Source organism: Fundulus heteroclitus, unplaced genomic scaffold (assembly GCF_011125445.2).
Source record: "Fundulus heteroclitus isolate FHET01 unplaced genomic scaffold, MU-UCD_Fhet_4.1 scaffold_76, whole genome shotgun sequence".
Taxonomy (NCBI): domain Eukaryota; kingdom Metazoa; phylum Chordata; class Actinopteri; order Cyprinodontiformes; family Fundulidae; genus Fundulus; species Fundulus heteroclitus.
The window spans coordinates 665,844-679,481 of record NW_023397208.1 but is presented as its reverse complement, the minus strand read 5'-3'; the positions used below and the strand labels follow the sequence as shown (position 1 = coordinate 679,481).

Below are 13,638 nucleotides of genomic sequence, written 5' to 3'. Positions count from 1 at the left end.
TCTAAGTGACGCCTAGAAAAGAAGGGTTTCGTTTACGAAAGGCGCCTCAGCTGAAAGAAAGATTTCAAATTTCAGGCAAGGGCAAGTTTGTAATATTGGATTTTTTGTATGGAGCCGCAGTGAAATTTCAGTCATCTTAGGGAGGAAGAAATGTGGAGGTGTCGTAATTTATTCCTTACACAAAAAACAACTGTATTTTTAAAATTTTGTTCTACAAAATGTGCCTTTTCACTTACGACTCTCAGTCAAATTCATAAATACACACACATTCATACACTGAAAAGCAGATCGGTAAGCAATTTGGCCTTAAGTACCTGTTACTGTTTTTAACGGGGTGCAATTGCAATGTGAATGTATGTGTATGTGTGTGGCCTCCAGTGTTGGGTCTGATCACTCTCCCATCGGACAGCATGCGCCACACAACACTAAGAATCTTATTTTTCACCTTTCTACCTTGGTAATAAAATACCAAGCACATATGCACAATGTGGCATAACCACAAACGACAAAAGGCCCACACTGGATGTCCAACAAGCAAACAGAATCCTTGCATATGATGATGACGCTGATTCTAAAAAAACAACAACAACAGAGATGTTAGAGTCCCATCTGTGTCGCTACTAAAATTAGTGGGTCAGGCCTTAAGGCTGAAAAAAAATGAGCCATGTCCAAAGATGAGGACAAAATCCGGGTGGAGGCGGAAGGGGGGCGGACTTCTACTAATCACTTATTTACTTACTTAAATGCCTATAGTAAGGAACTTGTTCCAGTATCACTTATAGGTCAGACTCTGCCTTCTTTCAGAAGCTAAGTAACGCTTTCATTAAAGCTTCGATGACCAAGATGAAATCTCTAAACATACACCGAATGGAGTTGGATATTCTGAAATGAATGTCAAGAAATCTAATTGATGTTTTTGTGCATGAAATTAAATTCTTTTATTTTTATTTGTTTTAGAGAAAAACTTCAATATTTCAATCACATTATAGTTATTTTCACATGTACTTTATATACTAATTCAGTAAGTATAATTACTATTTAGTTTAAAACTGAATCAAAACATTTGAGAAACAAGTATCTATGCTTATCAGTATCATGGAATAAAATGATAAATTATTCAAATCATCGTGATTTATGTTCAACAATAACCTAATATTTATAGTAAAACATGATAACTGATCTCGACTATCCCTGTGCCGGGTCACAGGATAGCTTCTGTCCTTTCTAACTTATATCTGGCAAAATGTCTGTAAATCATTTAAATCAAATAAATCTGATAACTGTAATCAAGTTACTTTTCAGTGGCAACGGCTGCAGTAAAAGATTCGATTATTTTAACCGTTTTTGCACATAGCTGAGCAGCTCCTTTAGTGCCAGACTTAGACATCCTGTCTGTAAAAAGGAGCGCTACCGCAGATCATTCATTCCTGCTGCTACCAGATTATACAATGCTGCACTGTAACTGTAACCAGAACTGTAATAACTAATGAGCAATAACCAATGTGCAATAATCTATCTAAATCACTGTGCGATAAGCCGTGCATTAATCCTGAAAGAAGTGACTTCTGCTGCTATCACCAAGTATATATATGTCAATACATATGTATATGTACTGTATATAACCGTGAATGTACATATGACATCATCTGCCTACTCTGATTACTTTTGTATTTTTATTCTTATTTTTTTCTCATTTTCTTTTTGATCCACTATATATATGAAGATGCACTGTATATAACTGATGCACCTTTTCCTACTTTTGGCACCTTCTTCTGACTATTGATTGCTTATCGAGCCGATGGGACAAGTGAATTTCTTCAACGTGAGATCAATAAAGCCTATCTTATCTTATCTTATTTACTAGGGGTCCTGACAAATGTGGAAGTTGGGCTATTACTAAAAGAAAGCACCGTCTTTCCATTCAGAATAATGATTCTGCCTGCTTTCATTTCTAAGTAATAAAAGAAAAGAAAGATAAATCATCTGAAACACACAGAACCAGAACCAAACGTCTTCAGGCCTACGTCTCCTCCTGCTATATCAAGCTAGAGGAATCTGCCGGTATCTCCTGGCTTTCATCTTACTGTCTACATCTACACCGCATGAGTCACTTTGAAGTGCACTCCAGATCAGCCCCAGCAGGGCAATGATGTGTTTAATTTATTTTGGTTAACTCGCCGAGTCCATTCATTTTTTAAACAGCGTTCTAGGCAGCTGGCTAAAAAAAAAAAAAAAAAAAAGGCACTGTGGGCCCGGAAGCATGAATAAATGAGGTTCTTGTGCTGAGAGAGAGACCGGAGTAGACACGCAGCAGGCAAGTGGGTGAAGAAGACGGAGACGGGAGCAAAAAGAAGAGAGGTTTATTCTGACTGACGGCTACGGGACGCAGTCACACACAAACACAGACGGGAACGCCTCGCAGATCTCTCCATGCCATGTGAGTGGCATGTTGAGCGACCGCTGTGCAGAGCATGAATAAATAAGGCGCCTATGAATTTACCATGACGCCGGCGCATGTATGCGTGTAAACGCGAAGCACGCGGAGTTTAAACGTCTTCATCCAGGCTCCGTACGCTGCCAAATGGGGCAAGCGTAAAAATCAAGCCTGCTGGGACAGACGGAGCTGCTGCAGAACCAGTTTTCTCCAATCTCTATCACAGATATGTTCAATAAAAATCTCCTTTGCCTGATCAAGAGATTTGAGTGAACGTGTTATCCCCCCCGTCCGGATTAAACGTAATCTGCTTCCTCTGAGAATCTGAACACCATAACCTTGACGCCAGAGACAACAATGACACCCACAGACCATACAAGCACTGAAAGCAACTTCATGAGGGTATAAAAGCACCCAAGGGTCTCTACAGTACAGCCGTAGCTCTTCGTCCTGTTTGCTTTCATTTTTATTGCCATAACTGTGGCAAACTGACTGCGAAGGCATGGTAATCAGTCTCTAAGGTGACATGCAGTGTAGCTATTTAAGGAAAACTAAAACCTAGAGGGTGAAAACACACAATGCATCCCATTGGGGTGTTTCAAATTAAATTTAGGTTGTTTTTCCAAAGTATAATTTTTTTTTTTTTTTGCATTGCTGTTCTATGAAACCACATGTTTCAGCATAAACTTTGCCAAATTAGATAGCCAGGATTTGAAGTTGACCCAGGACTGGTCGACCTTGGAAAGGTTCAAGACACAACTGAAGAAATAGTTGAGAACAAATTTGTATGTTATGAGTGAAAATTTGGGCAAGGCAACTTAGAGCTTACGTAAATAAGATGTGCCCTAAAAGGCTGTATTAAGTATTTAATAGGTAAAACATCAACAACATTTATATCTGGACCCATTTTATTAGAGCAAAACAACTTTAAAATGGTACATAATCCTGGTTTTTAAGCACCAAACAAGTCAAAACAGATCCCTATTAGTCTGAAGTCAGATTAATGAGGGCATGTGATGATAAATGCATCAAACATTCATCCAGATTTCTAAATTCCAAACAGTTCCTCAAGTTTTCACCTGTTTTTTCGTTTTTAGCCCTTAATAATCAAGCTCTATCATATATCAGAGCTCTGATTACCCTGTATGTTCCTAACAGAGCACTTCGCTCTCAGACTGCAGGTCTGCTGGTGGTTCCTAGAGTCTCTAAAAGTAGAATGGGAGGCAGATCCTTTAGTTATCAGGCTCCTCTCCTGTGGAACCAACTCCCAGTTTTGGTCCATGAGGCAGACACCCTGTCTACTTTTAAGACTAATCTTAAAACTTTCCTTTTTGACAAAGCTTATAGTCAGAGTGGCTTATGTTGCCCTGACCTACCTATAGGGATGTGCCTCTATGGGCTTAGCCTACTGGAGGACATCAGGATCTATATTTCTCACTCTATCGAGTTCTACTGTTCTTCAATTATGCATTGCTTGTCATCATTTCTGCTTTTAACTTTTTGTTCTCTCTCTTTTATCTTCATAGTAGGTACACCTGGTCTGGCGTTCTGTTAACTGTGACATCATCCAGAGAAGACGGATCACCTGCTATTACCATCTAATGTAGAACAGATTACTAGATCAATGTGTGCTTCTGTGCTTTTTTGTCTCTCTTGTTGTGTCTCTGCTCTGTCTTCTGTAACCCCAGTCGGTCGAGGCAGATGACCGTTCACACTGAGCCCGGTTCTGCTGGAGGTTTTCCTTCCCGCTAATGGGTGGTTTTTCTTTCCACTGTCACTTCATGCTTGCTCAGTATGAGGGATTGCTGCAAAGCCATGGACAATGCAGACGACTCTCCCTGTAGCTCTACACTTCTCCAGGAGTGAATGCTGCTTATCGGGACTTTGATGCAATCAACCGGTTCTCTTATATAGGACATTTTTGACCAATCTGTATAATCTGACCCAATCTGTATAATATGATTGATTTTGACTTTGTAAAGAGCCTCGAGATGACATGTTTCATGAATTGGCGCTATATAAATAAAATTGAATTGAATTGAATTGAATTTTACTTCTCCAAAATAGCAGATGCAAAATTCTTATATACACACTCGACACCTTCGTTGAGCTTCCTTCTCCTTTGTCTCAGGGGATTTGGGGCGTTTTGTCAAAACGTTTTTACTTTCAGTCATAAATTATTCCTATCCAGAGCAAAATGTGTTTCTTTTATAACACCTGGTCCCGTCACGTTCCTTCGCTCTAACCCACGATGTCAAAGCATCAAGTTCCTCCATGTCTCTATTTCTGGTGCTTCCTGTCTGGTGGCGAGATAATTTCCTCTTCCAGCATCCATCCCCCGATTGGAAATGAGCAGCGCAGCCATGAGCTGTCACAGTAAACAGATATGCTGTCGACTCACAGAAATCATGGGGAGAAAAAAAAAAAAAACAGACACACTTAATTAAAAGCTGCACGCTTTAGAAAAAGAAAACCCTGAAGCAGGACTCATAAGAACGGCTTTGATCTTCTCCTCTGTGGATGATTTGGCAGAATTGAAATTCCCACAATAACTGGTAATGGTCCGACTGGAGGCTGATTTTCTCACATGTCCGATTCATTTTAGAGCCATCAACTGAGATCCTACCTATCTATGAATTGTTCTGAAGCGGAGAGCAACCTTTCTGTTCATTTAAAAAAAGAAAAATCTGCTTCAGGAAACTTTGCCGCCTCGGTTGATAAAACGGCAGCTTGCAAGAAGGGTTCACGATTCTTGAATCTTCTCAGATTTGGTCACGTTACGATTATAAGCTTGTTGTATGAAATAAAATCAGGAAAGTGCATCAGTCAAAGGGGTATGGATGCTTTCTCTACGTGCGCCTCTGCCAGTGTGTGCAGCTTTGGGCATGTAGATTTGTCAGTCATGTTTTTTACAGCAATCTGGGCTGGTGGGTGGCTCAGCGCTCCACGAGAAAACTTACAGCAGATATTACGGCTCACTACCCCGCAGACATCGCAGCATCAAAGCCACTCTGTTGTTGCTCCACTTTCTGAGGGCCACGCTGCTCAAGGCAGCGGTGCGCGGATAACAAAGACAAGTCGGACTAAAATAGCAGCACACATGGGCTGTATGTTCGTCTCTGCACTCAGCTTGCTCACGCAGTGAAGACGCATGTCCACACACTCCAGTTTTGATCCGTCCAGAACAACGGGGCATTGAAAACCGAGCAGGTGTCCTTAACTTAGCTTCAAGTTGATAGAGACCAGCGTTAGTTTTCACAGGGATTCAAAAAAGAACAATATAATCTGCAAGCTTGCAATTACAAAGCAGGTTAATATCATCTGAAAATAAGAGGCCTTTATATTGGTGCAAGCCATGGAAACTCTACCTACTGTTTTAATGGTAGGTAAATACTTGATTTTTTTGGATTGTGCAAAAAAGACCAGCCTGAGCCTCAAATCACGTGTTACCTGCAAATGAATAGAATAAAGAATAAAAAACCATGAACGTTAGACTAATAATTTCCATTATGTGGGAATGACAGTGTTCTGGGTAACATTTTCTGATGAGGCAGTAGATTTTATCACCCCTGTCCTCCCTTGATGTAAGCCAAGATGATCAGCTGCTGAGTAATGCTGCTGCTGCTAGCTAAACTAAAGAAATCTGTTAAAAACACATTTTATCGAAAGTTTCTTCCGACGAGAGAGGAGCAAAGCTGCGCATATGCAGACCATGCACACAGAAAACAGCACAAACCTAGCCGGACATATGTCCTTTAACAAAACCCAGAATGTGAGCCACTCTATCGCTTGTCGAATGTATGACCAACCACTAAGTTACTGTCTAAAAAAAAAATAGAGCAGCGGTACATAACCAGTGACACTACCTTCAAACAAAACCCTGAGGGCAGAGATTCAGAGGGGAAGCATCAGCTCAGTCCTGTCAGGTACCAAAGACGGACGCTACGGTTTGATGTGTGAAGCTGCAGCGACGCAGCTTTGAGTTCAGTGAAGTTGCTGGAGCAGCCTAATGAGTCCTTGCCGCCTGCTGCTGGGGGTCAATGAGTCCTCCACTGCTGAAAACAAGCGTACACAACCTGAGTGTGCGGATCCCTGCATATGTGTGATGATTGGACTCAAGGAGGCTCTGAAATGTTGTTTCACACAAACAGAAAAGGTCACGCCGGTAAGAATTGGGACATCCAGCGTGCTTATGACATTCTCATTTAAAGGCGGCGCAAGCATTATGCAAATATATTGACGGGTAAGGTGAAGAAGCAAGAAAAAAAAAAAGCCTGGAGTTCAAAACAAGATGATCTTCAGCATTCTAGGAACAGTGTCTCGATTGTGACAAAGTAGCTCTCCATTTACACCTTTTATTTGCATTAAAAATCTAATATATGATAAGAGCGAGAAAATTATTCCAACATGCACAAAATGACTTTGCACCAAAGTTGCTGAAACTACAATCAGTTTCATCTCATTCTTGACAGAGTGTACATGATGTCAAGCCACCATTTGGTATTTTAACAGTGATTGCTTCCACAAAGAGAATTTATGGACATTTTAACTATCCTTCCTGAAGGACATTTCTGAGGTCAGACACCGATGTTGGACAGGAAGGCAGGTCTTACAGTCTCCTCCACGCATGCTTGGGATGAGGGATTGCTGCAAAGGCAAGGACACAATTGAAGTGACTGTCTACTGTCACTACACGCTTGTCCAGAAGGAGTGAGACAATGACGGACAATCTGTTGGGCTTCCTTAGATAGGAAACTTTTAACCATTTTGAACAATAAACTAAACTGGACTGCATTATTACTAGGACCAATTGGAATACATGCAATAGATTTGGAATCTGGCTGATTGGACTGAATCTGATTGTTATTTATTGAATTTTATTTCATAAATTTCTTTTGCAAAGTGCCTTGGGACCAGTGGCGTCTCTGTCATGATGTTGCACAGTGGTGCACAAAAACTCAACACCTATCAGCAGCAACACATTTTTTTTTTTGTGATGCATACAACCTTTTGCATTGAGTCCTTTGAGCTCAACGCACTATGCACCTTCCCATCCACTGACCTTTTCAGCCACTTCAGCACTGCATGGTTGAGTTGCTGTCATCCCCAATCACTTAACTTCTTTATGATGACACCTCTAACATCCACTCATTCATTTTCCAACACGCTTATCCCTGTTGGGGTCACGAGGGCCGCTGGAGCCTATCTCCAGCTGTCAATGGGTGAGAGGCGGGGTTGCACCCTGGATAGGTCGCCAGTCTATTGCAGGGCAATACAGAGACAAACACACTCACACCTAAGGAGAATTTACAGAGGCCAATTACCTTAACAGTCATGTTTTTGGACTGTGGGAGGAAGCCGGAGTACCCGGAGAGAACCCACGCATGCACAGGGAGAACATGCAAACTCCATGCAGAAAGACCCAGGGTAAACATTTGCCCGTGAAATATTTAGTACGGAGGATATTTTACGACGCATCCTATCACAGCATGTTGACAACTCACTGAGCTCCTGAGAGCGACCAGCTGTTTCACAAATGTTTGTAGAAGAAGCCTGCTTGTGTAGCTACGGGAGTTTAAGCCCCTTTGGTCATGTAAGTGGTTGGAACGACCAAATTCAATTATTTGGATGGGCGAGAGAACATTTTTAACAGTACAGTGTAACTTTATTTATCAGTAGTTTTCAGTGCTGCAATGGGTCCTACTGTCTAAATAATCAATCCTTCCTTGAGAAGACGTTTAAAGAGCTACAAACCCAAACTTAAGGAGATGCAAACTCAAAATGTAGTTTGATGAAAAGAAACAAACAGCGTTTATTTTCACCACAGTGACTCTCTTCATGTCTTCATGCATTAAAGTTGTTTGTTTTTTTGCAGAATTAGTTGAAGTGAAAAAGGCAGATCACAGAAAAGGCTCTTTGTGTCCCGTGGCCGGCTGCTGGCAGGGAACAGCGAAATCTCCAGAGTGAGCGGGCAGAACAATCGGCACCACAAATTGTTTGTCTCTGTATCTAAGTCCCTCACAAAATGTTCTCTGTTTCTGCAGACAGCAGGACAATGACGAAGGATCCTCCTCGCCACATTTCTGGCCAGGGAAGAGCAGCCAGAAATGTGGCGCAGTGAAACATCTTCCATATATGCCAGCAGGTGTGTGTGTGTGTGTTTCTATGTTTGTGAGAGATGGCTGCATTAAACATCAAAGCTGCATAAAGCAGAGAGAAGAACAGCTGACAGCTTAAAGATTTATAAGTGTGCTAAGGCAAGAAGACGGAGCCTCAGCTGAACCTGAGCTCACACAGAAAATGGGATAAACTGAGTTAAAATGTCTCTGTAGCCCAACCACTGGGACAAGTACGTAATATACAAGATTGACTAATTGATTTCTGAGCCTATTACACATTTCCATGAAAGTTGCTCAAGCCTTTGCTGCCGTTGATCTAAAAATAGTGCATATGTTGTTGGTATGTCAGCTGGTATTGCTCTGCAGAAACCTTCCTGCCCTTCTGGAATACGCGGTGCCTGGAGGAAGTAGTCATGCCCCGTGACGTGTTTTTATGTTTCAGTTTGTTTTAATGGGATTTTATGGTTCAGACCCACACAAAGCGATGCATTGATAACTACTAATAATTAAATTAAGTAAGCAAAAGGGGAAAGAAAAGATTGCTTCCAAAGTATATTGTAGCGAGCCTTTGTATTCATACTTTGTAGGAGCGACGTTTTGCAGGAATAGCAGCTGTGAATCTTTCGGCTTACGCCTCCCAGAACTTCGCACATCGTAGAGATTGAAATTGTTGTGCATCCTTCTTTTCAAAATTGCTCAGTCTGGAGGGAAGGAGAGCATCTGTAACGTCTTGCTTCTCTGTTAGATTAAGGTCTTGAATTTGAGTTATTCCTTACACAAAAAAAAAGCCTCTAACAGGTTTGTCTTCTGTGGCCGACCCATATGTAGCTCCTTCCATCTTCACATCACCACAGACCAGGTTCCCTGTCCCCGCAGCATGATGCTGCCACCACCATGTCTCACCTTGTAAGAGCTACACCAATGGACATTATTTTTTGAAAAATCACATATCCATTTCCTTTCAGGGTTTTATTTCTGCTCTGTTAAAATGACTGACACTGATTGTGGTAAAATGCGCACAACTTATGTGACACGTGAGCTGATAAATGAGCGCAGCGTTACAGCTTGTGTTTACATGTTCCTGTCCTGCGGGGGGGGAATCATCCCACCTTTATGTGGCCAGGCTTGAAGAATGTAAACCATCATACAAAATGGTGGGCAGTAACATAAGCGCGCTGCACGCTCGGTTGTATTTCTGAGGTTAAGGGGTTGCCGATCTGTGGGAAAAAAACGAGCCAATGAGAGCAAAAAAAAGAAAACTCTGGAGAGGGGAAAAATGTGCCAGCGCTGACAGCTGACTTTTACACAGCGAGGCTGCTGTAATACAAACAGTTATAAAACAAACCAAATGGGTCAATTGCAGAGAAGAAGCCTATAAATAAATGGCCCCGGCTGAACCGGGTTCCAGGTCTGCAAATAATGCTGGGTAATCTTTGGAGCTGCGACAGGAAAACTGGTGAAACGTGAACAAAGACGAGGCTCGTGCCGCAAAGTAACATCCATTAGTGTTGGACGTGATCCTGGAGATTAACATCAAGACAAAAATGCAGTTTGTAGAAGTCATCTTATTGGACTCCCACTACTAAAGTCTCCCTTTTCAGCTGTGGACGACTGGAGAGACACAAATGTGTCTTGTGCTAAACACAGCAATGATCACAGATCCCTTTAAATGACCCGAGGACACAGAGGATAAGGTGGGAAAACGGATGCAAGGTCTAAGAGAAGTGCACAAAATTCAGATTGTGTTTTTTTTATTTTTTTAAAGCCCAGTTCGAACCTTATGACCGAAGCAGAGGAGACCCCCACACATGTGCAGCGTCACATGCTCCCAGCTCATCCTGCTGCCTGTTGGAACCACGCTAAGGCATGCTAATCTGTTGGCATGACAACCAGAGGGGGATATTAGCTTGGCCTAGAAAATATGGCTGTGCAGAAAAGATGAATGAGCAGCAAGACATGAATAAAAGACAGCCTCAGACGGGCTGCAGCCTAATTAAAGACTCCACTATGTTTTGGTATAACACTGTGATATGTCCTCTCTCACTGAATAAGTGTCTCTGGATGCAGCCTCTGAATCCTTGTGGAGTTGTTTGCTTCCTACCCAGCATCTCTCCTTGCTTTAGGAGGGGGGGGGGGGGGGGGGGGGGGGGGGGGTTGTGCCTTTGTGGCCCTCTTCTCAGTGTCAGTGCTTTGCTAAGAGGTTATCCAGGATAGCCAAAAGGTATAAGAGCCCATTTCGGTGCCATAAAACAGATCTGAATTTATAGTTTAATTCCGGCTGAAAGCTTGTGAAGAGTGTGCACAGACAGGGAGGAGTTTTACTGCTGCTGCGCATTGTTGCGTCAAGCATTCAGGAGTTTTCTCGCCTCTCAGAGCTAATGCTGAGCATCTGAACAGCACTGGCAAATCATTTCAACCTGGGGAAAGCCACATGAGGTCCAGTCTGTGATATCAGGGTGTCACGACCTCCATGTGGGGCCAGCATGCATGCATTATTCATTCCAGGGGATAAAAAGCTCAAATTAATATAGTAATATTTAGTTTAGTTGGTCATTTTTCTATTTCAATAAACTGTTTTCAGTACAAAACTTTAATACTGTTGTCACAAGTGTCTCCTTTTTTTTAAGATTTTTTAATATTTTCCAAAAATAAAAACATTGATAGACCTCAAATTGCGTTTTAAAGAACAACAGCTCAGCGTGGAATAATTCACATTAGTTCACCAGGCTGCGTAATAATTTGTACGATTTCAAACAAGTTAATGTAATCGAAACTCCTTAAAAAAACACAAATGATCCTTTAATTTGGCACAGACATCAACTTCTTTAGCCACTCCTGATCCACTTTCCTGACAGCGCTCACAGAGGACACCGGTTCCCATCGGCTGGAGATGCCGCCCTGAGCAGAAAGCAATATTTCCCATTCCTGGCTTTCACATTACCAAATACCTACCCCTTCCTGCTCTTCTGTAAGTCAAACAGAACCCTTCATGTCTAAGAAAAAAGACAAAAAAGAGGTTTGTCTGTATCTGTACCGCCGCGGTTTATAGTGTTTTCAGCTTTTTTCCTGTTTTTGTGATTTTGCAAAGAAGTCCAAATCCTCTGACATAACAGAAGCATCAGCAGACATAACACACGGTCACTGGATCCCAGATTAGTTAACTGCTGACCTATAAAAACAAGTTAATCTATTGTGAAACTCATGTCAGTCGGCTGATAGGGTAAAAAAATAAAAAATAAACAAGGGTCAGTTTACTAAAAATCCAATAGAGGGAACTATGAAAAGGAATGTGCAGGGGAATAGCTGAAAAACGCTCAGCCGGGTTGAAATCCCTGCAGAGGCTTTTGGCTGCTTTAGCTTTTTACCACCCAGCTTTGCCCCGATTGTTGCCTTTCTGCAGATGTAATGAACTCCATTCACCAGCCTCTCAGTCTTGAGGGTTTCTGTTGCATCATTGTTGTTGCAAAGCTGAGGAATCTACATGTGAAAATGAACTTATGCATCCTTCATACCGCACACATGGGAAAAGAGGATTCGGATAGCAAGACAGAAGCCTTTTCTTTTAAAGAAAAACATGCCTGGCCAAATTCCTCTATAACCTTATGGTAGAATGTGTTACCGTCTGATAAAACCCAACTCATAACGCCAAGGTTGGGCTCCAGGTTGGTTGGGACATAATCTAGATGTCCCAACCAAAGATAAGGCCAACTCACAGCAAGACAAGGAGGTGGCAGCATCATGAAACTGTTGATTCTTAATCTGAGAAGTTCCAATAGTCAGTTTTCACCCAAATTGTCAAGTGTCTGCTAGAAAGCTGCAGAGGAGTGTCCTTTTCTAACCTGACAACAGCCAGCTGTATGTATCGCTCCGCCTAGCTCCACTCACATACATCTGGGACACCGCCATAGGCATTGCCTTTACTGAAGGCTGGGCCTTATCAAAACTCCTTGCATATGATTGGATAAGCCACTTGTCTGTCATCTTTATCAACGTGCTATTTCAACCACTCACACCGAAGCTAACCCGTGACGCTGATGAGACCGACGCCGAAAAAAAAAAAACTTTTTTTTTTTTTTTTTTTATGTGTTTGAGGCACAGACATGAATACGTAGACGCCGCGTCCTCGGGTGAGAGGCGTGCCGACAGAGCGGCCATCTTAGGTCAGACCTAGCTGCGCTCAGAGAGAATACAAGTCAATTCAGAAAAATGTACTTTATGTTTTCAGACACTCTGAATGCGGTGAATTCTCACCCGATTTCCAGATAAATCAACTGACTGAAACGTCACCCCTTTAGGGGCTACATGGGACCAATTGAATGAAATTAAATTATTGTCTAACTTAATATATAATTTCGATTTTGTATTGAAAGTAAGCAAACTTCCAGAGCTACGTCCCAGGAAGCCTGACTTTTACTCCGCTTATGGGTGCGCAAATAAAAGGATAGGCCTACTAGAAACCAGATCCTGGGGAATTACTTTCCATAAGTAAGATTTTATAATAGATATTCCTCATGCTTTACAGTTACAGTTTTTCTGGCATAAACACAATATGTGCTAATGGGTAGCAGGGATGGAAGCAGAGAAAAGTACATTAAACACCAAAAACAAACAAAATGGTCCTAAATTACTGGATAGACATGATTTGTGGTGGGGGGGATATTATACAGTTTTTGCTATGATTTTGTAATGTATTTGATTCTTAGATGCGTAAGGTTTTTTGTTGATTTATTTCCCCCCAGATTGCGGTTTGTAATATATAATTTTTAAATGCTGTTATGAGCACCTCTGCTCTCACTTGTCTGTATATAGTTTTGCTCCTATGTAGATCAGTGCTGTTGTCTGTAGATCTGTGTCTGTGTACATAGCCTATACATACAGTATATATATATATATATATATATATATATATATATATATATATATAGGAAGAAAGAGAGAGAAATTTATGTGTGTATAAATTGTGTGTGTATATTAGATTAATATATAACTGCAAAATATGTAAGTGCATGTACATTTTTCATCCAGTTTGACTTCAATTTAAATAGTTTTGGTTCTGAATAAATATATGTAATCTGTCTGAAATGT

At 41.4% G+C, this 13,638-nt stretch overlaps 1 protein-coding gene across 3 annotated transcripts in view; it reads right to left on the bottom strand.

Moving 5' to 3' along the window:
• The window catches only part of evlb (Enah/Vasp-like b), a 51,054-nt gene that overhangs the window by 20,261 nt on the left and 17,155 nt on the right, over positions 1-13,638 (bottom strand). The window lies entirely within an intron of this gene.